At 38.2% G+C, this 27,981-nt stretch overlaps 1 long non-coding RNA gene across 4 annotated transcripts in view; it reads left to right on the plus strand.

Annotated features, from left to right (window-relative positions):
- Positions 1-2,130: 2,130 nt before the first annotated feature.
- Positions 2,131-27,981, plus strand: part of LOC128112177 (uncharacterized) — a 610,610-nt gene continuing 584,759 nt past the window's right edge. For 2 of the 4 annotated variants that reach the window (XR_008218884.1, XR_008218883.1), the window contains exons 1-2: positions 2,131-2,296; positions 2,522-2,807. This is a non-coding gene — a long non-coding RNA (uncharacterized LOC128112177). The remainder of the gene's footprint in view (positions 2,297-2,521; positions 2,808-27,981) is intronic. The other 2 variants (XR_008218880.1, XR_008218882.1) reach the window with 2 other exon arrangements.

Consider the following 27,981-nt stretch of genomic DNA (forward strand, 5'->3'; position numbering starts at 1 on the left):
ATAATATATTATATTTCCTTATGTGTTGTTTATGATTGAGCCTTGTGATCTCTCAGACTAACTATGCTTTTATCCTCCACTTCTTCTTCTTCTTCTTTTTTTTTCCCGGACTTTTCAAGAAAGGGTTTTTCTGTGTAACAGCCCCGGCTGTCCTGGATCTTGCTTTGTAGACCAGACTGGTCTTGAACTCACAGAGATCTACCTGCATCTACCTCCCGAGTGCTAGGATTAAAGGTGTGTGCCACCACCACTGGACCCTTCATTCTTAGCTTCATTTGGTGAAAATATAGACCTGAAGACCTGCACTTTCCTTTTAAGATTACTTTACCACTAAGGAAATGCTATATTGAAACATAATATTCGAAAAGCCACTTATGTGCATATTTCATAGAAAGTTTCCAAATACTACAAAAGAGAATTATAAAATAAATATTCATGGAATTCCATTTGGCTTCTTCCTCTATGGTATGTATGTATAATGTGTTATATACATGTATTCATTTGGGTATAAATGAGTAACTGTTTCTTTTAGAATCTACCGTAATGATGAATTCCATACTTAGAGAACCGTGAGCTGAAAAATCAAATACCCCAACCAGTACAGGTAAACGTTAGTTAAACACCTCATTAGAAAATAGTTAGCACGTAAGTTACCATTTGAATTTGGTGAACAAAATATTCAAATCATAAAATAATAATAATAATGAGCACAAGACGTTTCATAATATTCTAAACATTCATAAACAACTGCTATTTGATCTACAAAGATCCAAGTCAGAAGACTACATTTCAAAATGCTTATTTCCTTAGTATGGGTGAGTGGCCATGAATAATTCAAATTTTCTTCACTTTCCAAGGTCTTTATACTTGCATATAGATTGCCTTCACACACCCTATATTTTACAATGAGTTATTTCTAAATGAAATGCACAACGTCTATTTCTGGTCATTATATGCTGCCAGTATCATCTAGAAGTGAACTCTGCTGTAAGTCAGATCCTGTCTTCTCCTTTGCTGCAGAAGCAGTGGTCATTCTGCTGTTCTATTTACGACTCTATAAATACAGCATGCATTTAAAAAAAATTAGCAGTTTGCACAGCACACCATGCCAGACTATGTTGATCTTGTATAAAGTTACAAAAAAAATTAATTTTTAAGCAGTCAAATTAGTGCTGCAAGACATGCCATAATTACGGGATGCGGAAATGTACAAATGAAGCTTATGCAGATGCTCATGACAACTGAACCGCAAAAAAAAAATCAGCATCTAAGCATGGCTGTGGAGAGACATGCAGATTCACTTAGTTCCTTACTCTGATGCCTAGTGATACTGAAAAATTCTTTAGGTCCTTAATTACCTTTTATTTGCTGCCTAGGTCCCACCCCCATTGCTCACACCAATAAATGACTAGACTAATGTTTAAATCATGCGCACACACACACACACACACACACACACACACACACACACACACACACACACACACTTTTCCTTTGAAGTGGAAAATGATGACTATATCCACCCAAGTATTGCAGAGGAAGCATTAAGCTCCGGGAAGGAAATAATCAGTGGATTTTATTACTGAAATAAGCAAGCATGTTCGTGCATATTCTTTCGGCATGCATGCCTATGCGTCACTCAGAGCAAACAGTGCTCCTGCAGCTTTTGCGCAGTAATTAGGTTGATGCAATCACAGGGAAATAAAGACAGTCACACTGATAATTTCACAGTGAATATTAAAGACATATGTGCCTTCCAGTGTACAATAAATGAACCTGAACTGCTGTCAGGGTCTAGGAGGACAGTGTGGCCAATGCACCTATTGTGTCCCTGCTGCAGAAAGGAGCCTGCCGATTGGCCACTGTCTGCAGCACATAGCACTGGCTGGTTATAAAGGACTTGTCTAGGGGAGAGCCTGTAGGTACTCCATTGTCTGGTAAAGTTCATATGACTGCATTGTTTTGCAAGGGGTGTGTGTGAAGGGAGAGCTGGGAGGGAGGGGGAAATCAGCTCAACTGTAAAAGCTGTACAGATCTCTCTCTCTCTCTCTCTCTCTCTCTCTCTCTCTCTCTCTCTCTCTCTCTCTCTCTCTCTCATAGATCATTTCTGTTTCTTGCCCTGTCTCATTTCGAATAGCTAAAAAGGAATGCTAATTAAGATCCCATGTCTTAACCTGAAAATAATGACTCGGCTGTAATTAGAAATCTGCTGAGAGTTTAAAATTCTGGTAGGGAACCAAAAGCATCAGTTACGGTGCTTAGGAAGAAAATGAAGAAGTATGTTTCTGTAATCAAGGTAAACATGGGAAAAGGGGGATTCCCCCGTTGTTTTTTTATCCAGTTTTAACCAATAGTACTCTGCTGTAGATTAGAAGATAGTGTATTTCAAAAACGATATTAACCATCAAATTGAAAGGACACAAATCAGTAGCAATAGAAGCCTTAATCCTCCTTAGGATGCAATTCAGATGAAAGAACTGCTTTTTATTTTTCTTTTTGTATGTGTGTGTATGTGTTATAGATGGATCTGAGAACGCTGTCTGGGCTTCGTGCCAAGGGCTGGTATTCACACAGCAACGACGGCCTCACAGACGAGCTGTGGGAAGCAGGAGGGAGAGTCTCTCTTAGGGTGCCACTACTATGGAGACACAGCTGGGCTGAACAAGATTTGCTTCAAACGACAGCAAGAGAGACAGAAAGTATCTGATTCAACCGCTGCCCAAGCAGGCAGACACCAGAGGAGCTAGCAGCCAATCCGGCCATGCTTGAAGTCAGTCCTGCCGCTCAGCCAATCAGTGACATCACTGGTGAGAAACTCATTTACATCATGCAGTAATGAACTTTGTTTAACATAGCCTTCCCTTTTTCCTGTTACCCCCCCCCCACCCCCATATTAGGTCCTTCCATTAATTATCCTGCTGGCATAATTTAAAACGCTATGCAAAAATGTGGCTACATTCCCTCTGGTAGCTCTTACCCACCCTCCAACCTGTGTCTGGCAGTCACAGAAGCGGTTCTGAGAACAATTCTATTAATTTTGGTTTCCCAAATATTATCTTCTCTTTCTTAAAGGAAAAAAAACTCATAGAACATCCCTAAACTTTTGTTTATTTGTTGGACGGCCCTTCTAGTGAAATACATATTTTCTCCCAAGTTGCAACTTACAGCTGTACAAGATCATAGAAAATCAGGGGTGTGCACCGCTGTGGAAGTTGGGATTTTGTTTTTCCCAAGCAATCTGCATCTTAGAGGTTCCGTTCATGTTTTCAGATTTTATGTTGCAGTGGCCATTTTACATACGGTGCTTTCTCCAAGGAAAAGCTATATGTACATCTGTCCTGTGGAGGAAAGTTCGCTCTTGTTATATTTCATTCTTCATTGCTCTCGGCCAACATGTCATTTTATTAATGAATAGAGCTGAGGTCACTTCTGGACAAATCTTCCCCCCTACCCATCAGAGCACAATGCACCTGATTTGCGTCCATTTACTAGAAATACTGAATACAAGAACCAGCTTGAAAAGGAGCGCAGAGAACACCTTCCATATTATTTGGAAGAATATGACACAGCCATTTGTTTTTCAGGAGGCATAATCTGTAGCAGCTGCTTTAATGTTTCTCTGAAAATGTCCGATCTCCATTTATAGTGCAATACCTTTAGTGAATTTATGGGAGCGTTATATAACCAGAGTTGAGCAAATGAAATCATAGTCAAGGAGGAATTCACCTAGCTACAGAAAAACCTTTGGAAGTACAATGCTGTCTTGTACATTTGTATTTCATTGGTCAGGGATAAAATATTTTGTTTAGCAGATGACTTAAAGCATCGGAAACATGTGGCTTCTGAAGATTTCTCTTTGCTTTACAGACTCCCAGTGAGCGAAACTGGGATACACTTCAATGCGATTTCTGTTAATTCGTATCTTTTTTTTTTTTTTGCATTATTGGCATTAAAGGCATGTGCTTGTCTAGAAGAGATAGCAAAGTTTCATTGTCTATTTTTATTAAGAGAATGCTTTGGATATAAATATTCAAAGACATGGAATTTTAATAAGACCAACAAAGGTTTCATAACTGCACAATTCGTTTAAGAAGCTTAGCGAGCACAATGATAGGCATAGTCACATGAAGGGTTTAGACAAGAAACCCATGGCCCTTTTAATTCATGAGGCATTCCATCATCCCGTCATCAGTATTCAGGGGGCGACTGTCCTGAATCAGTCATGAGCTCCCCTGCTGCAGATCCTGTAATTTGAATCATGTGTAATAATATATTATCCTACTGGGGGCTTTCTCTCAGTAGGAAAATGGTTTGTACTTTCTGGTATAAGAGAACTTTTGGCAGCAAGCCGACTCACAGCCATTACTCACATGGACAGTCACTGTTGTCCCCCTTAAGGAATAACACCTGCACAACCTCCTCAGCCAAAGTTCCGCAACCTCCCCCATGTTATGAATTACGATTCCTTAGAACTGGGAACACTCGATAAACTGAAGCTTAAAAAAAAAAGGAAGATTGAAAGAAATGGATCAGGTTTTATTGAGAATGCCGTGGGACGACAGCGTCCACTCCTGTCCCTTTGAATTGATGGAGAATCGGGTGGGAGGGAGAGAAGGGAATACGTCTAAACATATTTGACTCCATAGGTGCTACTAAAATATGTGTTTTGTGAGAACATGGTTGTCTGTGATTTTCTGTGCCTATCCTAGCTGGGTCCTATAAAGGGTGTGGTAACATGGAGTGCTAGCTAGTGGGTGGAGACCACAGTGCAGACAGAGGAATTGTCTCTGCTCCAGAAGGCAGTGGAGTGATGGAGCAATGCCATTCTACCTTCAGTGTTAATTCCAGTCATGGCTCTGATTCTTTTGTTGTGGACTTGATCAGATCACTGAGTTTATCTCTGCGTTCCTTACCTGTGGAGAGTAGACACTCAGATAGCACCTTAGGGATTTGCTTTCCATTCTTAATCATTGAATTCCCCATTTGCTTCAAGCAACTGGATCAGTGTGCCATCTGTAAGATTCTTCCAGATCAGAGCCAGATCTCCCTCTCCTCCACCCTTCTCTTTTTACCTCCACCCCCGCATTTGTGGCACTTCCTATTTCTCCAGAGTCACATCTGTACCTCTCTGCCGCTAGACCCTTGTGGACAGAGACCACACTGAATCGACCTTGAGCCTCTAGGTCTGCAAATCGTGAATTATATCCCCAACATTGGAATTTCTATTCCAGTTAATGAATTATAAATGCATTGCACATCATTATAGAAATTGCAAGAATTACAGAGATTGTTAGGATGCTGTCAGCCATTACCTCTAGGTACCATGGGTGTCAGCTTTCACCTTTTCTATGCTGTGCTGTTTATTTCAGTGGACCTTCAGATGGAGGCTTAGAAGAGAGGGACACAACTTTATTTGTTGTTTTTGGTGTGTGTGTGTGTGTGTGTGTGTGTGTGTGTGTGTGTGTGTGTGTTTTGAATAACCAGTTGTAGGAAAATATAATGCATTTTGTTTCAAATGCAGAGCTAAGCTCACAGAATTTGATGTTTTAAAACTTAAAAAAAATACGTGAACTTTGTGTAGCTTAATTGCAAAGTAACCATGGCAAGAAAATTATGGTATCAAACTCTATTAATTACTTGAACGAGTTAATTACATGGAAAAGTTTAACAATTAAAATTGAAGTGTTTGCAAGGTTCAAGAAGTCAGGGTTTATGGACTTGAGTTTTATCATGCTAAAATTAATATGTGTTTTTTTTTTTTAATCTGTAATCTAGTATAATACCCATTGAATGCATTTCTGGACGTTTTAGTATAACTTGATAGCACAAGACCAAACATATTTGATTTTATGCTACTTATCTCCATAAGTTTCCTTTTGGCTATGGTAGTCCTGATAAATTGAGATGAATTCCTTGGTGAACAATGATCTTGTTAAAACATTTTTAAAATCATTGTCATTAGATTTGGAAGATCCCATTTCAAACTGTTGGCTCACATATGTTCTGAAAAGCAAATGGAATAATTAGACTACCTATAATGTCTTTTCTTTTATATTTGTAAAAACAAAAACTTTAGAGTAGACATCAGCAAAAAATATGTATTTTGTAAAAGTCTTAAGAGAGAAATTTTTTTCAGCTCTAAATACATACTTTCAAGTTCCTGGAATAGCCTGAACTGGCATTTAGTATTTAGCAAGACTGGCCCAATACATTTTTACTCGGCCAAATGACGTTTACTTTACAAGTCAGCAAGATGGGATTCCATAATCATTCAGGACTCAAGTAAACCATATTTGCTGATGTAATTGATCACTCTTCACAGGACTTGGGCTCTAGGTGGATATGAAAAAAGGCTTTGAAAATTTTTTTTGTTTTGTTTTTTTCAAGACAGGGTTTCTCTATGCAGCTTTGGTGACTGTCCTGGATCTCTCTCTGTAGACCAGGCTGGACCTGAACTCACAGAGATCCGCCTGCCTCTGCCTCCTGAGTGCTGGGATCAAAGGCATGCGCCACCACCGCCTGGCTGAAAAAATATTAAGATACTATAATGTAATCAGTACTAATAGTTTGTTATCCTAATGAATATCTTAATATTCATTAAATAATTATAGTTTTGTTTTTTCAAATGTATGAATCTGACACCTGGGTTCACTTTCCAATGACATATTAATTTAATTCATTTTAAGGTATAGGATTGGTTAAGTAGCTTGGGTGCTGTTTATTTAAGATAAACCATGGATTATGCTATTTTTGAACTTTTTATTCTGCTAAGATCTCCAGTTATCTCAGAAATAAAATGTTTCCATTTTCAGAGTAGTGAAAGATGAATCTGAAGCTTTTGAATACAGGGAACCAACTTGTGGACCGCTGGGATAAATGCCTCTCAAAGACAGTGAAAAGAGTTGAGACTGTCCAGCATCTTCTATTAATAAAATTATGCCTCAGAGTATAGAGAATGGCTGAGTAGATGTGGAGCATCTTATACAAAGGGGAATTGACTTACTTCATGGTTTGAGATATGACCTCTGAATAATATTGTCTTTCTAAACTTATTAAAGTAGAGATGAACTAGAGAGAAGTAATGAAAACTCTCCACTTACGTTGGCACCCTTAATATCATAATCTGTGATGCTTGTCCTAAAATTAACTATTAACTTATGGAAGTAGGAATAAATACTTATGTAGCAAAAATATTAGATAAACTGGTAGAGGACAAATAAGCTCTTTGCAATTTGGGAAAGTATTAGATGACAGTGGATTAAAGTATATGTGTACTCTGGGGCTGCTTTCTATTCAGCCATTAAAACATGGTAAGTATTAATCATAGTGCCCAATATGTTTGGGCACATAAAGTGTTTTTATGTACTGAAACTAACATCTTGCTGCTGGTAAATACAAAATTTCTTTATGCCTAGATACTATATAGGAAGAGAAGCAGAACGATGCAGATTAATGGCTACCATTTCCTGGCAATAAGCTGTGTGTCATGTGTCACACACTCCACCATAGAGTATTTCATGTCAATCACAACTCAATCCCATGGTGTGGTGTTAACAGCATTTTTTCTTCTGTTTATTTTTAAGATTATAATGTAATCACATAATTTCCCCTATTCCCTTTCCTTTACCCAAATCCTCCCATATACTCTTTTTTGTTCTCTTTCAAATTCATGGCCCACCTTTTAATTTTTGTTACATGCATATATATGTTCCTGACTATAACCTGCTCAGTCTGTATAGAAGCATACCAGTTGTTTATCCAATAGAGAGGTCAGCCCTGAAAACATACATTCAAGTACCAGCATCATTTCACAGATGAGAAAGCTGAGCTTCCAAAGGTTAAGTAATTTCTCAACATCCATGTCTAATAATCAACAAAACTGGATTCAAATCAAGTATTCTATCTTGTAAGACTATATTTATAATCAGTGCATCCAAATTGAAAAACTAATACCTGAGATTTTATTGTTTAGTTACCAGGATAGAAACTGTTTTAACATATGTCATCTGAAATAATGTATGTTTGTTCTTGCAGATACTTATAGTTTGTATCTTATACCGCACATTGAATATCACATGCTGTTGATGTCTCAATGACATTTAGTATCTTTTAAATCATTAGGATCACTTAATATAGTACATACAAAAGCAATTCTAAAATACGGAAAGTACCAGATGAATATAAGATCATGTTATTAAAATATCCTTTAAGTATAAATTACTCAAAATGATTATTAGGTAAAATATTTCCATTTCCTCTTTCTCTATCATTAGATATTTTATTATGGAATATATTTTATATTTTATGACAAAATTAATGCTTACTAACTTGCTAATTGTAGCATGCTACTTAACAGTCTCATTAAACCATGACTATGCTGAAATTGAAGGTAACTTGGCTTTTTCAATCCTTACTGTAAATTTTATGTCTAAAACACAGTATAGCCCATTGGATATTGAGAGAAGAATTTTGTGTTAATTACAAACAGAGAAACAAACTTTAAGTCTAATGCTAATGGCTTCTATTTTTTAGCCAGAGCTGAGGGCCAGAATGAACATATTTTTCAATTTAATTGTGTTAAATCAGTGACCAAGTTACTTTCCTCAATTTCTTCTTTCTTGAACATGGTGTGCATCCACCTTGTAATATTCCAGAAAAGTGTGCAAACAATCAACCTCACCTTGTGAACTTCAACTTCAACATTGTTATTCCTGTTCACTATGCAAATCTGTTATATAGATATTTGTTAATGGATAGGTTACATGGAAGTGTCTAGTTTTATTGCACAATTTATGATCTCATCTAAAAAGGTCTAGAAAAGTGATTGTTTTGAACTCTGTGACATTCACTTGAGTTTAAGCCATTCTGTCTGATGTTCAGCTATAACCCTGACATCTCAAGCTCCAGACAGTGCTCCAGGGACATCCAACCATTTCAGAAGCAGAGCTGTTCGAGTTTGGGCAGACACTAGACCCATCCATGTGATGTTGAAATCTCATTAGTAATTTTTAGAGTCACACTGTGATTTAAGGCTGCCTTTCATAATTCTCTATTTAGAAATTGTTTTTTTTTTCTTTCAAGATTTCATTACTTTTATAATTCTAAAAATCACTTCTTGGTTATCTAGAATAACACAGCAGATTATTTCATGGTTTTCTGAATTTATGAAGCAAGTACATGGTTGATGAAGTAATTAAGAAATGTCAGAATACTTATTTGTATACAAAGTGAAAATAAGAGGTAATGATATGAAGAACTGTATCAATTACAAAGAATGATCATTCAGTTCTATGTCAGTAGTGTGGAAGTTTAAAAGGGTATGATCCCTAGCCATGCTGGGTTCTGATTCCCTTACCTTAGATCCATAACTTTTGACATATTACACAACTTCTCTGGGCCTCATTTTTCTTTTTTTATAGTAGCATCCACCTTTAAATGGTTCTATGTATCCATGTTGGCATAAAGATAAGTTAATTCCTGTCCTTTATTATTTAAGAAGTGGGGAGTCTTTTAATAACAGTGACATAATTTTATAGGCATGGGAAGCTAATAACATCAACTCATCTTCTCTGCTCTTAGGATTTTTTGTGTATCAAAAAATATGAGTATTCCAGATTACATGTGAAATTCATGGAACCATTTATTTCTATTTTTTTCAGAACTCTTGAGTCTACCTAATGTTTAAGTCTAGTCCACTAAGGAACAGGCAGAGCTTAGGCCCCAGTCAATGGCATCCTTGCAAACCCAACCACAGTCTAAGCATCTGGCATTCAATAGTCAGATACTTGATGCCAGTGGACTTTCCTGTAGTAATCTCTGTTCTTATTGGGAAAAAAAATACTCAAATCAGAAACCAGGTTACAGCTAGTGTATATTTAAACGTTCATAAAAGCAAAAGGATTTTTTTAAATGCTAGCTTTGAGGAGGGAAACTCTAGGAAAGTGAGAGAATGCTTTCATTTATATTTCTAAACAAAACTCCAATTAGTTCTACTGGAGTCAAGGGATTTTGAATGGACGTTAATTAAATCAGATTGCTTTCTCATCCTGCCCTAAGAATGAAGGGACTAAAGATATTTGCATTTTAAAGGTGATAGAGCTGTTTCTCTCCTCTCCTCTTCATCTCTGTCTCTTTCCCTCTTTCCTCCCCTCCCTTCCCCTGTCTTCCTCTACACTTCCATCTTGAATTCCATCTCCAACAACCTGATGTATCTGTTAGGACTAGAGACTCTGAAGGGTTCTGGTGATTGCCCTCAAGACAAACAGATGCTCAAGGGCAAACAGATGCAAAATCATCAGTAATGTCGCAGCTGCACTGTTTTCCAAAAAAATCATTTTCTTCTCACCTATTAAAGTTTCCTATTATTTCCTCGAGTTCTATCTATGCTTCTGCTTGTAGTGTCATTTCCATAGAGCATGATTCAATTAAACTTGCCATCATATAGATGTAGCTATTTTATTGACTTAAACGTCTAAGGAAAACAAATAATTTGCTCTATTTTTTTAACATTTATTTACATTTATAGAGTATTTGATTTTATGTGGGGGAGTTGTATGTACTACTTGTGTGCACAAGCTTGTGGAAAGCAGATGTAGACATCACACACATCCTTTTTTTTTTCCCCCCAGAGCTGAGGACTGAACCCAGGATCGCTCAGTCGGTAGAGCATCACACACGTCCTTGATAGTCCTCTACCTTGTTTTTGAGACATGGAGCACACTGGTTGGCTAGCAAGCTATGGGATATGACTATCTTCCTCCAACTCCCACTGACAGGGTTATAATTGTACATCCTCTATGCCTTTCTTTTATGTATATGCTGGGTATCTGAATCCACGTCCTTATGGTTGCAGAGAAGGAGATTTTCCTACTGATCTCTCCAGTCCTCATACCCTATTTTAAGTAACTTAAGAGTGTTGCTTTAAAACACTCCCTGTTGCATCTTTTTATTACAGAAATTGAAAAATGCCCTGTAAAACATCACCAGACAAGGTGCCTGGGGTTGTTCTGGGGCATTAGGAGATACTTAGCTTTTGATTTATTATTGAGGTAGGGCCAGGCTGTGTAGTCCAGGTTGGCCTGAGACTTGCAATCTTCCTCACTCAGTCTCCTGAGAGATATTTAGGACATTGTTACCACACCCAGTCTAGCAGCTCTTCAGTTCTTAATAGACATTTGCCTTGCAGACACTGTTATACCCCTACACTGATGGACATTGAGTATTTAAAAATGCCACTAAGCTTACTTAATTTTGACTTCTGTTATTTAATTAACCATCAAGAATTGACTAAGTGGGATTTTCTCCCATGGATATATCCTTTTTATTTATTTATTTATTTTGGAATAGGCTTCAACAAGTTGGAGAGGTCATACATTCTATTTTCTTCAAGGTAGTTCTAGTTTATCACCTATCATGGTGAATTTTTTATGATTTTCCTTATTTTTTAATAGTAGTTCACCTAAATTGTTAACTGTACAGCCAGTATATAATATAAATTTAACTTTTTAACTTCTGGTTAAACTGTATTTTCAAATATTCTCATATATGATTTAAAGAATGTTAAAAATACTTATTTAATTTTATGCATATGTATTGGCATTCCTGAATGCATGTATGTGTAGCACATGTGTGAACAGCCCACAGAGATCATAAAAAGCATCAGATTCTCGAGAACTGTAATTATGAATAGTTGTGAGCTGCCTAGTTGGTGTTAGGAATTGAACCCAGATCCTTGTAAGAGCTGTACTACTCAGCTTCTGAGCCACCACTTTAGCCCTTGGACATAATTTTTTAAATTAATGTGTTTTTTATTTTATTAGTGTTTTACCTGTATATATCTCTTGTGTGTGAAACTGGAGTTACAGACAGTGGTGAGCTGCCATGTGGGTGCTGGGAATTGAACCTGGGTCCTCTGGAAGAGCAGCCAGTGCTCGTCATCGATGAGCCATCTCAACAGCACTTGTATAATTTTTAGTGAGGACATTCGTACAGTGCAAATTGCAACCTCTGCTTTGGTTTTGAAGCTATGGTTACTATAGGGATAAATGATTTTTATTTTAAAAATTAAGTTTTATTATTTTAAATTATGACTAGGTCTGTGTATGTTTATACATGGATATGTTTATGTGGGGGCAGGTGCCCATAGAGAAGAGGCGTTGCATCCTCTGGAGGTGGAGAAACAGTCGGTTGTGAGCCACCTGACATGGGTGCTAGGAACCTAACTCAGAGCCTCTGAAAGAGCAGCAGGTGCTCTGACCTCTGAATCATCTCAACAGTTCATAAGCCTGTAGCCCAGACTGTCCTCCAGGTCAAATTCAGACTCAAACCCTGACCCTCCTTCCTCTGCCTCTTCAGCATATTTCCTCATGTACCACCACTACTGGTGGGAAATAAATAAGTTTTGGAAATAGGTGTTGGTCATACAATAAATCAAACTGATTGAAGCTCACTCTTTTTTTTTTTTATGCCAGTGTTCATTAGTATTCTAGTCCAGACAAATAACAGCAAAAATTTGAGATGTTAATTTTTTCCCCAAATATGGTTAAGAAATTTCTTCTTTAGGATTACTGTTACTATGATGAAACACCATGAGGAAACACAAACTGGAGAGGAAAGGGATTGTTGGTTTATGCTTCCACATCTCTGTTCATCATCGTGAGAAATCAAGACAGGAACACCCTTAGGGCAGGGACCTGGAGACAGGCTGATGCAGGGGCCGTGGAGGGGTACTGCTTACTGGCTTGCTTCACATGCCTTGCTCAGCTTGTTTTCTTAGAAAACCCAGGGCCACCACCCCAGGGGTGGCACTCCCCACGGTGGGTTGAGCTCTCCCCATCACTCTCTAATTATGAAAATTCTTGCATATAGCTTAAATTTAAGGACGTGTTTTCACAGATGACTCTATCTCTGTTGAGATGACATAAACCCAGCCAGCCCAAGAAATATATTTGATACATTAGTGTATGTGCTGAAGAAGATGACAGTGAAGCAAGAAAACCAAAGGCACTGTCTCAGGATACCTGTGTTCCACGTGCCTTTCATAGAATAATGACATGTGTTTACCGTCATCTCCACCACCGTAACTGATGGATACATACCCCAAACTCCACAAGAGCTGCCTGAAATAGAGGTTATTAGCAAACTCTACATACACTGTTACAAGGTGGATATGAAATGTTCCCATGGGATCATGTGCTTGAAAATCTGAATCTCTGCTGGTCATGTTGTTTGAGAGGTTGTGTGGCCAGCTATAGGAGGTGGATGTAGCTAGAGTTTTCCTGCTTGCCCACAGTTAGGACAAATCTCTCTCACTTGCCAGTCCCACAGCCGCTCAAACCCGACCAAGTAAACACAGAGACTTATATTGGTTACAAACTGTATGGCCGTGGCAGGCTTCTTGCTAACTGTTCTTACAGCTTAAATTAATCCATTTCCATTAATCTATACCTTGCCACATGGCTCGTGGCTTACCGGCATCTTCACATGCTGTTTGTCATCGTGGCGACTGGCAGTGTCTCTCTCTCAGCCTTCCACTTCCCAGCTTTATTCTCCTCCTTGTCCCGCCTACACTTCCTGCCTAGCCAATGGCCAATCAGTGTTTTATTTATTGACTAATCAGCAACACATTTGCCATACAGAACATCCTACAGCAGGTGGATAACTGGGAATGGGCTTTGAGGGCTTGTGACCGATCTTTACTTCTTGTCTTGTTCGTAGTTCAGCCACCACATGAGAAAATGTAGCCATAGACTCTCGCTGCCATGGAGTCTTTCCATCACGCATTCCCTACCATTATTTCCTCTAAAATGATGAGGCAAAATAAACTTGAATTGCTTCTATCAAATACATTTAATGATGATAAAAGTAACTAACACACACATACAAAATTGGTTCCAGAAGTTGGATTGTTGCATTGATGTTCTGACCTTGTATATCTTAGACAATTTGTGTGTGTGTGTGTGTGTGTGTGTGTGTGTGTGTGTGTGTGTGTGTGTGTGTGTGGGTGTGTGGGTGTGTGTGTGCGTGCAACGATTATAGAATAGATTGGAGGTGTTTGCTAGAAAAGCCCCAGGAAGCTGTAAAGAGAGCTTAATGAATGATTCTGTTGATGACTTTAGGAGACCAAAATGCTGATGGAAATAGAGAGTAAAATGGTCTGCATGATGTCACAGACGAGAGTAAGGACTGTATTGGGAAAACAATCATATACTTAAATGTGTTAAAGAACTAATTCTGTTTATGTCCGGAAATTTTGAGTTAGATTGGATTGAAAGCTTTGGGACTAATTTATTTATTTATTTATTTTGTAAGAAAGTTCAAGACAGCATAGAATTCAGACTATTACCTAATTGTTGGTGACTGCTTTTAGTCAGGTTTACATGAGAATCCAGATCAAATCATAGGAAAGAAAGAAGCGAAAAACCTGCTGGTTTGTGAGAACGAGTAAGCAAATGCATTTAAGTTGTGGACGATGTCGGGACGGTCATGACAGCTACAGCTACTAATGCTTTGCTTCATCAAAGAGAACCCGTTCACTTAGCATGAAAACAATAGGAAAAATGCTTTGAGGGCTCAACCCTACCCTTCAAAGATTCCATGTTATAAGTATGAAGATCAGTTTATATGTCATTCCTATGAAAATAAACTGTTACCACGGGGATCCACATTCAAACAGGGATGAGTGTAGAAATGTTTTCCCAACTCCATCCACACAGGCAGTAGGAGGCCACTGTATTTTGGGTCAAAGTGGGCCAGAGTATGTCTTGAATTAGCAGTAGGATTTAGGATTGTACACATGGTGCTGCATCTTTAAGACATGCAGAATGCAAGAGTTATGGGCTCACGTAAGTTCAGAAGTTTGTGGCAAGGTTCCAGAGAAAAGCCTAGAAGGTAGGCAACAGGCAGAAACACCAGATTCCTTACGTGGGACCACCTGAGATGGCTGTATGTAAACCTAAGGCGAGACCCTAAGTTCCATTGGAGATAGCAGGATGTTGGAGAGTCCAAGAGTATGTAAAATTTTTTGAGGAAAGCTTCAGGTGAAGTCGGTCCAGTAGGGCACCCTTGTGTGCTAAATGTGGCAGGGCTCTAGGTGCTGGGCTACACAAACCTACTGAAGCATGAATGACTGTAATGCGATCCTAATTAGTTGTTTTTTTTATTTTAAGAAAAAAAGATTTGTTTGTTTTTTTCATTCTACACACCAATCCTGGTTCCCACTCCCTCCCATTCTCCTGCCTCCTCCACCTTCCCCCATCCCAGTCCCATCTACTTCTCAGAAAGGACAAGTTCTCCCTTGGGAAGTCAATAAAGTCTGACATACTAAGTTGAGGTAGGACCAAGCCCCTCCCCCTTGTGTGAAAGTTGAGCAAGGTATCCCACCCTAGGGAATGTGTTCCAAAAAGCCATTTCATGTACCCGAGATAAGTTCTGGTCCCACTTCCAGGGGCTCCCCAAACAGATCTAGCCACATAACTGTCACCCACATTCAGAGGATCTAGGTTCAGTCCCATGCATGCTCCCCAGCTGACAGGCTGGAGTCCATGAGCTCCCAGCTTGGGTCAGCTGTCTCTGTGGTTTTTCTCATTATGTTCTTGACTTCATTTGCTCCTGTAATTCCTCCTCCCTCTCTTCAACTGAAGTGTAGGAGCTCAGCCCAGTGCTTGGTTGTGGATCACTGCACCTGCTTCCATCAGTTACTGGATGTAGGTTCTATGATGACAATTAGAGTGGTCACTAATTTGATTATAGAGGAAGATAAGTTCAAGCACCCTCTCCATTATTGCTAGGAGTCTTAGTTGGTGTCATCCTTGTGGATTCCTGGGGATTTCCCTAGCATCACGTTTCTCCCAAACCCCCTGATAGTTTACTCTACCAAAATATCTTTATTCCTTGCTCTCCCTCTCTGTTATCCCTCTACCCTGTTCTTATTCCCATCCCTTCCCTTCCTCCCCACCTCTCAGTTTACCCAGGAGATCTTAACTATTTTCCCTTTCTGGGGCCCTCCATATGTGTTCCATTTAGGGTCCTCCTTTTTACCTAGCTTTTCTGGGGTTGTGGATTGTAGCCTTGTTATCTTTTGTTTTGCATCTAATATCAATTTAAGAATGAGTACATACCATGTTTGTCTTTCTGAGTCTGGTTTACTTTGCTCAGGATGATTCTTTCTAGTTCCATCCATTTGCCTACAAATTTCACGATGTCTTTTTTTTTTTTTTTTTTTTTTTTTTTTACAGCTGAGTAAGACTCCATTGTGTAAATGTACCACATTTTCCTTATCTATTCTTTGGTTGAAGAGCATCTAACAATAAAAACCCAGAGTCGGATATCGAGGGTGAAAGCTTAAAGATCAGAGGAGCAAAGGAGCCAGCCACCATCACTTCTTACCTCTCCATATCCTCAGACCAAAAGGGGGGCCCAGATCCCATCTCCACCTACCTTATATACCTGTCTCCACCTCCCTAGTGCTGGGATTAGAGGCATGCAGCACCACTGCCGGCCTCTGTTTCTCCTTTAAACTGGTTCAAGGGTGGCCTTGAACTCCTGATCTTCCTGCTTCCTCCTCCCAAATGCTGGGATTTAAAGGTGTGTAGCACCACTGCCTGACCTCTATGGTTAACTAGTGGCTAGTTCTGCCCTCTGATTTCCAGGCAAGCTTTATTTGTCAGAACACAAACAAAATATCATATAACATGATTTTACCACCAGCTCCACCTGTGAGACATCCAGATGTGGGGGGGGCGAGGAGCTACCCGGCTTACTCTACTGGATTTCAACTTGCTTTTGTCCATTGCTTCTTCTCTTTTTTTAAAAAAATTAATTCTTTTTTAATTTAATTTAATTTTTTATTTTATAATTTAATTTAATTTTACATATCAGCCACGGATTCCCCTGTCCTCCCTCCTCCCGCCCACCCCTCCCCCCAACCTACCCTCCATTCCCATCTCCTAAAGGGCAAGGACTCCCCTGGGGATTCAGCTCAGCCTGGTAGATTCAGTCGAGGCAAGTCCAGTTCCCTCCTTCCTTCACCCAGGCTGAGCAAAGTGTCCCTGCGTAAGCCCCAGGCTCCAAAAAGCTCATGCACTAAGGACAGATCCCGGTTCCACTGCCTGGGGGCCTCCCAAACAGATCAAGCTAATCAACCGTCTCACTTATCCAGAGGGCCTGATCCAGTTGATAAGCGCTCGCCTTATATTTAAGGCAACTTTTTTTTTTTTTTGGTTTTTCGAGACAGGGTTTCTAAGGCAACTTTTATAGCGAGGTTCCTACATCGGTTCCTGTCGAGAGCCAGTGTCCATTGCTTCTTTGTTTTTTCTCCTGTTCTTCTCTTTTGGAGTGGAAGTATTTACTCCGTGTCATTGTGACTTTGAAAAAATACACTTGCTTGTTTTATTGTAGAGCTGCACTCATACAGTGAAGAGTTTGTCTTAAGTCTCTGTGCAAACTTTGGACTTGTGAACAGTGTTGAAATTGTAAAGACTGCCCTGAGTATTGAAAGAGTAATGAAAGTGTTTTGCACTAAGAGACTGTGGGGGCCAGGGTTAGGGTGTGATAGTTGAAATCTGAAATACCCTTACTGGCGCATGTCGGTAAAGTCTCCAAGTGATGGCATTGCTCTGGGAAGTAGTGGAGTGAAGGTGGTAGGGTCTGTAGAGTAGAACTGTGAAGGTTAATCCCGCTGCTGCCTCCATTCTCCTTGCTCCCTAGTGAATGTACTATCTGAGAAGCAGTCTGTGCTCACTTCCGCCTCAGCAGAGCTGTACTGCCATTCCGTTCTCACCATGATGGATCATTCTCTTGAATGCATGAGCCAAATAAACCTTAACCCCTTAAGTCGTTTCTCTTGAGTTTATCACAACAAGACAAATAACTAAAACAGCTCTGTTTCCTTACATGCACATCTGTGGTTTAATGTATAAAGTAGGGGCATTAAAATATTAACAATATATATTAATATTAACAACATCAATAATAATATAAATAATAACATAATAAACTACTATTACAACGTATTATAATAGCATTTCCAACATTACCACTTGTATGGTTTTCAGTCATTGAACAGAAACATTGAGATACCACAGCATTTCATATCGTTATGGAAATGGCTAGTAAGTGACTAATGGTCAAGTGGTGTATACAATATAACATTTGGAAAGATGAAGAAAGGACGATTCACATACCAGGTAGACTGAATTGGATGCTCTAATATTGCATCTTTCTACTTATACTGCAAATTTTAAAAATCATAGATTGTTTATGTCTTATGCTTTATATAAATACTTTTGAGATAGGGTCTCCCTATGTAGCCCAGACTGGCTTTGAACTTATGGTCTTCCTACTTAGCCTCTTGAGTGCTGGAATTGCAGATATATGCTATCTTGATTGCTTATGTGTAATGCATTCCGATTGAAGTGAAACATGAGTAATTAGAATCATAGAAAGCTGAACCATGGGTAATAATGAGGTAATAATAAAGCATTAAGTTTTACTGATAAGATTTTGCTGCTTTACAAAACTTGTGTAGGTACAGAATGGCTATGGCTGCATTTAAGAACTAGCTTGGTCCAATTTGCACCAGCCCCTAGACTGTGGATGAAAAAACAGTAGGTCTGATTCATAAAGTAGATTTATTTTACTATGAACTCCTACTGCGTACATTCTCCTTCCTCTCATTCCTTATCTTACCTGCATATTGGGTCTCTCTGTGGGGACTGGGCCAGTTGTCCGTGACTTTGTATTTACTATAGTAAATCAGAAACTTAAACACCATTTTTTTTTTCTGGTAGTTGTCACATTTTCTGTTGTTCAATTAACTTTTAAAAAATATTCATAGAAAAATTATTTGCCATTATTTCATCAACAATAGATTATTGTCACTTACACAAAGAAACACAATTCATCTTTTAAAATGCATCCTGGAACTTTGAAGATTATTTATATGCTGTGCAAACAAGCCCTTTTGTTATTTAAATCTTCATAAAGCCTACAAATATCTTAAAATTATAATGACTCGTGATTGTAAAAGAAATAATCAGTAATTTATATATTAATCATACTTATTTAAAATGAGAACAATCACATCAGAACCATGCAGAGTCTGACCCAGACTGAAGATAATGGCTGAATTCCATTATTTTTCAAATGTGCACAGCGAAGTGTGGGAAAGAAATGATCTTTGGCTTGTAAGTTCATGGAGCAATTTGTGGTCAACTCAGAAAAAGAACCATTTTTTTAATTTGCAATTTTAGAAAGAATTTTGGTCATAAAAGTAACATTTTCTCTAACATAAATCTGAAAGTTAAATGTGGAAGAAAATGAAAATGCATCATTTTATACTGTAAATGATTTGGGGTATACAAACACTTTAAAAAAGAAGGAACTTATAAGATAGTTACTTTAAAAACATGAATTTTTAAATTACAAATTCATAACAAAGAGTAAATAAAGATAAAATATGAAGATCTCAGTGTAGTTCAATAAAAATATTTTCTTTGCACATTAAATCTAATGAGATTTGTCAAACAAATACTATCTTGGAGGCAGATGCCCTTCCTGCTTCGAAGGGAATAGTGTTTCCTCTTAGGATTAGGATTCTAGATTATACCTTCCATCACATCAAAAAACTTGCTCAATTAATGATTCTTCTTTCTCCTGTTTCATCATCTTGCCCTGAAATCTGCTCTTTCCTTCTAGCACTTAAAAATGACCATCTTCCACTTCTCCAAAAGTTAAGCCAGAAAAACAAACCAACAGTGATCACCTCCTATGAGCCTTCTTCCTCTTCAGTCCTTTACTTAGGCATCCTGTTGCTGAACAGGAAGTGAGTTGAGCTAGGGAAACATACAGACACTTGGGACAAAGACTCACTTGGGACAACAGTATACTTTGCATGTCAGCAGAATTGTTAGTTTGTCTTATGACAGTTCTAAGTGCATGGTAGTGTCGTTTTGCCTCTAATACTAAGTCTGAAGAGGAGGGAGAATAACATGTACACTTTACTTTTCTATTATTTTTAAGGAACTCAAGGCTAAAAGTATCTCGCTCACAATGTGTTTACATTTTAAAGCCACAACCCCATTTCTACTGATTTATTTTGTGATTTTTGTTCTCACCCAGGTTTCAAATACTACAAGGGGAATGAGTAGTAGGTTCAAGTGATTCTAAATGATGGTCAAAGTCATAAACCTGCTTCAGAGAGAAATCACCTTTGCACTCTGATCAAAGAACACTGGACTTGAAGTCTGTTTCTTTGAATTGAAAGTTGAATCAAATACTTCAATGAGAATAATTTTCAGAAGAGGGTAGGTTTTGCAGCCAGCCATGGCACCAGCCATTTGTGTGATATTGATAAATCAACATTTTTAGTGTATCCATCCACAGAATGATGAATGTAGTTGAGGGAAAGCCTTCCAACATGTTTTTCTTCTGTTACAAGTAAGATCATTAAATTCAATTCATGAACCCAAATATAAAACACAGGAAAGTGCAACTTCTTCGACTGTGTTCAAGTGAGTGCTTCGGAGTCCTGCCGGAGTGCCGTGCTTACAGAGTGGCCTCTCTACAGACTAAAAACAACTCCCACCGTTTATTATTTAGAACCTGTAGATTTTGAAAATTAGACTTGTTTTTGTTTAGGTAGTCAATTAAAAAAAAGGGAAATTAAATCTCCACTAGATGGCAGTAAATTAAGTGTTTGTGTGATAGCTTTGTACTTCTGCCTGATATTTAATCACAAATCTACGATTAACACACCTTTCTGAGTAATTCCATTTTCTTATATTAAACTTTAAGATTTTTTTCAGCCTTCTAATTTATTTTCACTTCATATTCTGTTTTTAAGACATCATGAAACTGTTATTGGTTAGTCCAGTTTTTATAATGCCTTCTAAGATATTACTTGTCCTGGTCATGACAATTTCTAAAAATTACACAATATTCTAAACATTATATCTACATGAGAATCTAATTTTTTGTTTTGTTTTTCAAAACAGGTTTTCTCTGTGTCTCTCTGGCTATCCTGGAATTCACTCTGTAGTCCAGGCTGGCCTCAAAGTTTATTACTAGTATATTCTCGATTTTTCAGTTTCTTTGAAAGCCAGATCATTAACTCAATGGTGGTTATTCATCTTTTTGAGTCTATAACATTCACTCTGTCCTATGGCACTGAAATTCTAGTGGTAAAAGCAGTTTACCTTCATCGTGGGTTTGTGGATATTGGATTACTTTGTAGGGAGGAGATGATTTCAGGCTATGTGATATGTGAATACTATGATAAGTGTTCACACGATGATTATTGTTCTAATTTACTTTTCTGTTTACTGTGATAAACACCATGACTTAAGGCAACTCGCAGGAGGAAAAGGTGCTTTTGGGAGGTCAGGGAACTGAAGGATGAGCAGCGGCAGGAAGCCTGGGGGAAAACTGCTTAACGGCTTGCTTGCTCCTTAGCTTTTGCTCAGTAACTTTCTTATATAGCCAAGGAACTTCTGACTAGCAGTGGTACTGCCTCTTGTATAAGTGGTAGGCCCTCCTATATAAATTATCAATCAAGTGTGTCCCACAGACATGACCATAGGCTAAGGTGATTGAGGTAATCGCCCAACTGGGACTCCATCAAATGTATCAATTTGACAGACAACTTGAGAGTGAGTCATCATAGGAAGCTACCCCATGCTCATAAATTGCAAGATATAAAGCATCATAGGGATACAGCACATCTTCCTTTGAAAATCAACAGCCTCCCAGAATGCAAAGAAGCTGGTAGTTTCGTGCTGACAGTGATCCCCTCAAAAGCTGCCCCATTTCTCATTATCAGGCACTATTTATTTATACACCTCAGTAGAAAAAGACACACTGCATTAATTTGATGTCATCTTATATAGGTCACACTGAGTAACTTGGTAAGTCTTCCTCAAGGTGGGGGCACCTATGGAGGAATAATCATACACTGCAGAAAAGACCCCGAAATTTATGTTTGTTCAACCAAGAGAAATTAGTATTGGCTTCCAAAAATATCTGCTCTCAAAATTAACCAAATTTTGATGACAAAGAATATGATTACCAAAACACTTAACCTCCTTCGCTTGGTCATTGATTCCTGACATCCAGGATTGGTTCACGGTGCACAAGACCTGGCTAATGACAACATAATTTTCTGAGGCAGCTCTCTTAGGAAGTCATGGGCATAAGCATTTTCAGTTGCTTGGATTGTCAATTTTGTAGGTTTTAAAGGAAAAGTTTTTAAAGAAAAAATAACTTTAAACTCAGGCTTCATCCTCAGTTCAGTTTTATCTGCTGGACAGGCTCTTTTTACAGTGCCTTGTGGGAAAGACAAAAGCCTTTCACTAGCAATGTTAGTGCAAAGCAGAAAAGAAAGCAGCAACCGTGGTACACTAGACTTGTCAGAGAGAATGCCAGAGTTAGAAGTCCAAAGATGGCTGACTACGCTGTAATCTGCTAGGCTTAAATGGTAGTCTAAGTCTTTGAATTACCACTAACTATAAAAACCAAACTGCTACTAAATGTTTGACACAGTACCTTTCCATTTCTTAAGTAATCATATCTTTAGACCATTGAATACATTTCCCTCAGATTAATCCTATAACATCTTAATCAAATTCAGGTAATATAGTGAATCAAATACTGCAATGTCTTTTTACACCTTTGGAGAAAGTTGAATACAAGTTAAATTAATGTATGAAATGCTCAATTCAAAGAACATTTGATGGTGCCGTTTTTCAATATTTACAGAGTATATTTTTTAGATAAGTGTGTGGTACTCTTTTTGCCTATTTCTATGTGGAATGTAAGAGAGCAGAAATCATCTAGCAGGGGGAGGAACAGAGGGGGAAAGCAATGAACGAGACATCTTGATAGAGGGAGACATTATGGGCTAAGATAGAAACCTGGTGCTAGGGAAATTCCCAGGAATCCACAAGGACGACCCCAGATTAGACTACTAGCAATAGTGGTGAGGGTGACTGAACTGGCCTACCCTGGTAATCAAATTGGTAAATACCCTAACTATCATCATAGAGCCTTCATCCAGTAATTGATGGAAGCAGATGCAGAAATCTGCAACTATGCACCAGGCCAAGCTCCAGGAGGCCAGTCAAAGAGAGGGAAGAGGGATTACATGAGCAAGGGGGGTCAAGATTATGATGGGGAGTTCTACAGAGACAATTGAACCAAGCTCAAAGGAACTCACAACTTGAGACAGACATCTGTGAAATATGCATGGGATGGCACTTAGACCCTCTGCATACGGAAGATAGTTGTATGGCTGGGTCTGTTTGAGGGGCCCCTGGCAGTGTGCTCAGGATGCATCCCTGGTGCATGAGCTGGCATTCTGGATCCCATTACCTATGGTAGGACACCTAACTCACCCCTGATAAAGTGGGGAGGGGCTTGGTCCCGCCTCAACTGAATGTACCAGGCTTAGCTGTCCCCCCTTGGGATAACTTATCCTGTGGGAGGAGGAGTAGGGGGGAAGAGGGAGAGGGAGGAGGGTTGAGAGGGGCATCTGTGGTTGGTATGTACAATGAATAAAAATGAAATCATAAAAGACATTTTGTTCTTAGCAATATCAATCCTTCTACCAAAATGGGTTCCTGAGGGGTTTGTACTAAGGATTTTCTCTAGAAATCATTTGATTATTGTGTTTCAGATTTTATCTGACTAATTTGAGGGTGGTGGACATTACAGTCCCTCAAATGTGCCTATGACATTGCATTAAATACAAAGTTTATTATTTTGTTTTAAATCTTCTGTATCTTTTTGGAAAAGATCGTGACTTCTGATCACCAAATCTCATTTTCTTTTCTCAATGAAAGAGACAAATACATTTTTCATTGATCAGTTTGGTGATCAGTTCGGTAGCCCCACATAACTAGTTCTGTCCAATGAAATGTAATCAGAAATCTGGCATGTCTGTAAGAGAAGGAAGCTGGATGATCACATTTTCATCAACACACTGGAGGCAGAAAAAGAACAGGTAGTGGGGTTGAGACTATAAACCCTCAAAGGCTGCCCCCAGGCTGCGCCTCCTAAAGGTTCCATAATCTTCTTATAGAAACCAAGTGTTCTAAAACATGAGCCTAGGAAGGACATTTCCCACTCAAATCGCCATACTTTGCCTTTCTTTACTAATATACAGAATACGTGGGTGAGTTTTATCATTCATTTTTATTTTCTGACTTGCTCTTGCTATATCAAAACTTTCTTCAAACAAATATTGAACAATACCAGACATTTGCTTACAAGTATACCCGAAAAGCATAATCTTCCTCTATTATACAAGCAATTTTTAATTTAACTAAAATAAGGGGAAAACTAAGCCTATAGTAGTATTTTAGTGACTAACTGTGTCTGTCCTTATAAATGTACAAAGGAGAAATCTGTAATGTTTTGTAGTTTGCCATTTAAATGATACATTTGTATGCTAAGACTCTGTAATATTTGTAAAGAAATAAGGTTATTGCAGTAGGGGAGGAATTATTGGATTTCTAAACTTCATAAGTCCGTTCAGTAGGAGAACATACAAATATCCATCTTATGGAAAAGAAATCACGTATTTGATTTGCCTTGGGAAGTTGTTGATTATCTTGTCTGTTGTGTTTTTTAACATTGTCCATTTTCTCTAGAGTTGGTGCTATGTATTGTGATGTGCTCAAAGGACCAGGGTGATCAGGGATAATTAACACACCTGCATGTGCTACAGGTAAATTTCCTTCTATCAGATCTATGGAACACAGACCAACATGAACATAACATCATGTCCCAAGATATCCTACAAAAGATGTTTAAGTGCAGACCTAAGCTGAAGCATAGTGATTAGTAACTTAAAATAACGATTCATATGTTTGCACAGATTGGCCCAGGAACCCAGTCTTCAGGTACATAAAACACAGTAAATAAAAATGACTGGTTTCCAGTAACAAACTTGTCAAAAAACATTAAATACTTATTTTTATATTATGTGTGTGTGTATTTGGGAATATGTGCATGTGAGTGTGGGTATCCTCAGAGACCAGGGGCATTTGGATCCTCTAGATCTGGAGTTACAGATGGTGGTGAGATTTTCCATGTGGTGCTAGGAGCCACACCCAGATCCTCTGCAAAAGCAGTAAGTGCTCATACCTGCTGAGCCATCTCTCCAGCTCCCATAAAGAGGCTTAGAACATAGTACTTTCTCTGTCATTTGTGAATAAATTGTAGTTTTTAAATGTAACTTTTATTTATTGATAATATTTTTATTTTATTTCTTATGATGGAAAAATTTTAAAATACTGAAGTAGGTAACAGTATATTCTGCAGTAGCATACCAAAGGAGTTAATAGTTTATCATGCACCATGAAGTCTCCTCATTTCACTTTTATCAAAAATTACTTTTAAACATTCCAGAAATGAACTGTATTTCTCTTTGAACAATTTAGATACATATATGTACATATTTAATCCAGACATCAAGGAGTAGTGCAGATATCTCCTACAGCTGTCTCCCTCTGAAGTCCTCTGCTCTGAGAGTTCAGATAACAACATAAAGTGGAGTCCCTTGGACAGAGCAGTCAACCCTTCAAAGACGAGGTGAATAATGTAGGCAGATAGGTTAACTGCCAGAAAGGTAAATCTAATCATTATGTGTCTTAGTGTAATTGTTACTGGGACTAAGGCATGAACATACACAACTTTTCTTTATATGAAATGGTGTAAATGATAAAAGAAATGGAACCTGTGGTATTTATGTGTTTATGGAGGAAGTAGGGCAATGGAGATATGGCTTATCACAACTGAATTGCAAGTCTTTCTTTTTCTTCAGTTAGCAATCTATGTGGTATTATATTAAGTACTGTATTTGAATTCTAAGGCAAGAGTAAGCAGCATATTAAAGGAGTGTCTTAGTTATTTTTCTCATTGCTTTATTATTTAGTTTTTAAAATATTTGAGATTTCTGTATAGTGCAGCTTGATCACAACCACCCATTCCCTCACCTCTTTCCAGATCCACTCCTCTTCCCTATCCACTCATTTCATGTCCTTTTGTTTTTTAAACCCATCAAAACCAATTTGTGACAAAAAAAATTCTCGGATATATAGCCTTCTACTGGAACATGATTGACTTACCATGGCTTATAGTCTTTGAGATAACTGAATCTCCTCTCCCGATAGCTATCAATTGCCAATATACTCTTGACTAGTCGTGGGACTTTGTGATCAGCTCCACTCTCCATGCTTGGTTTTTGTCTTCCTTGGACTTGCACAGGTTTGAGGTATGTTGTCACAACTCCTGTGAGTTCACAATGCAGTTGCCCTGCTGTGTCTAGAAGAGACTGTTTCCTGATCCTCAACCCCTTTTCTGCAATAATCCCTGAGCCTTTGAAGGGAGGGTTGTAGTATATATGATCCATTTAGGGGTACACATTCTATAGTCTCTAATTCTTTGTACCTTGAATAGTTGTTGGTTTCTGTGTTTGTCACAACTTATAGCAAACAGAAGCATCTCTGATAAGTATTGGCAAATGCATTGATATATAGATATAATAATATGGCAGTCATTAGGAGTCTCTTTAATAGTATGTCCACTTAGCAAAATAATTGTTGCATCCCCTAAGGTCTATGATCTGTCACAAGCTATTTGGCCAATAATAGTGCTGGATAAAGGCTTTATCTTGTGGAGGAAGACTTAAATATCCATTGAGAAAGGGGTTGGTTGTCCCCATAAGGTCTGTGCCATTATACCATCAGTGGGCATGTCTTGCTAGATCAGTCATTATTGTAGCTTGAAGGATTGACAACTGGGAAAATTAACGATTGCTTTTCTCCTTTAGTAGCATGCTTAGTATCTCCCAGAACTGTAAAAGCTAGCCAATAGGAATGAAGCTTCTAGGCTAGTACCAGCTGCTTCTATGTTATGTGATTCAAGTATGTAGTGTCTTCATTAATATGGTCATATTGCCAAGTTATGGAGGGTAATTGGCAGCATTGACCATAGCCTGTAAAGTTTCAGAATCTGTGGTACCTCACTGGATAACAAATGTAAAAGAAGTAACCCATTTCTGGCACTGGGCTTTCATTTATTAGTACCTGTTATTGGGTAGGGACATCATTACCTTGTTGTAGGGTACCTCCATTTAAAATATTTTATGTGTTTAATATAAATGTGTTAATATATATTATATATAATATATATATATGCATTTCTGCAATTTCAAAAGGTCTTTAATGTTATTTATGCCTCTTTATTTCCCTCCTTTATCCTGTTCTCCCTCTCCCCACACCAACTTAACCCTTCCTGATCCTTTCATGCCTTTTTAATCTTTCATACCAGTATGCTCTATCTCTTCTCTCTGGAAAGCCCATAGTCATGGCCCCTTAATGATTTCCTAGCATCTATGGATATTCCAAATGAAACATATGTACCTAAAAATCCAAAGCTAACGTCAACATAAGAAAGAAAGCATCTGCGGTTTTTCTTTCTGGGTCTAGGTTACCTCAGTCAAAGTGATTGTTTCCAGCTCCACCCATTTGCCTAAGAATTTCATTTTTCTCAACACCTAAATAATATCCCACTGTGTGTGTGTGAGTGTGTGTGTGTGTGTGTGTGTATATATCACATCTTCATTATCCACTTTTCAGTTCATGGACATCTAGGCTCTTGAGAGTAGAGAAACTGGAAACATTGATGAGCATTATTTCTACAGTAGTATATAGAGCCTTTTGAATATGTGATCATGCCCATTATTAAATTGGACTTTTTGTTTACTTGATGGTTAGCTTTTAGGGGGTTTTGTATGTTCTAGATCATAGCCATCTTTCAGGTGTATATCTGGTAAATAATTTTTCCCATCTTTAGGCCACCTCTTCACTCAAGTGATGGTTTCCTTTGTTGTATGGAATTTCAGTTCCATGAGATCATGTGTTTTTTTTTTTTTTTTTTTTTTGATTGTTGGTTTTAAAGTTTGTGCTCTTAGTGTCCTGGTTA

Source organism: Peromyscus californicus, unplaced genomic scaffold (assembly GCF_007827085.1).
Source record: "Peromyscus californicus insignis strain IS unplaced genomic scaffold, ASM782708v3 Scaffold_16__1_contigs__length_79575227, whole genome shotgun sequence".
Lineage (NCBI taxonomy): Eukaryota > Metazoa > Chordata > Mammalia > Rodentia > Cricetidae > Peromyscus > Peromyscus californicus.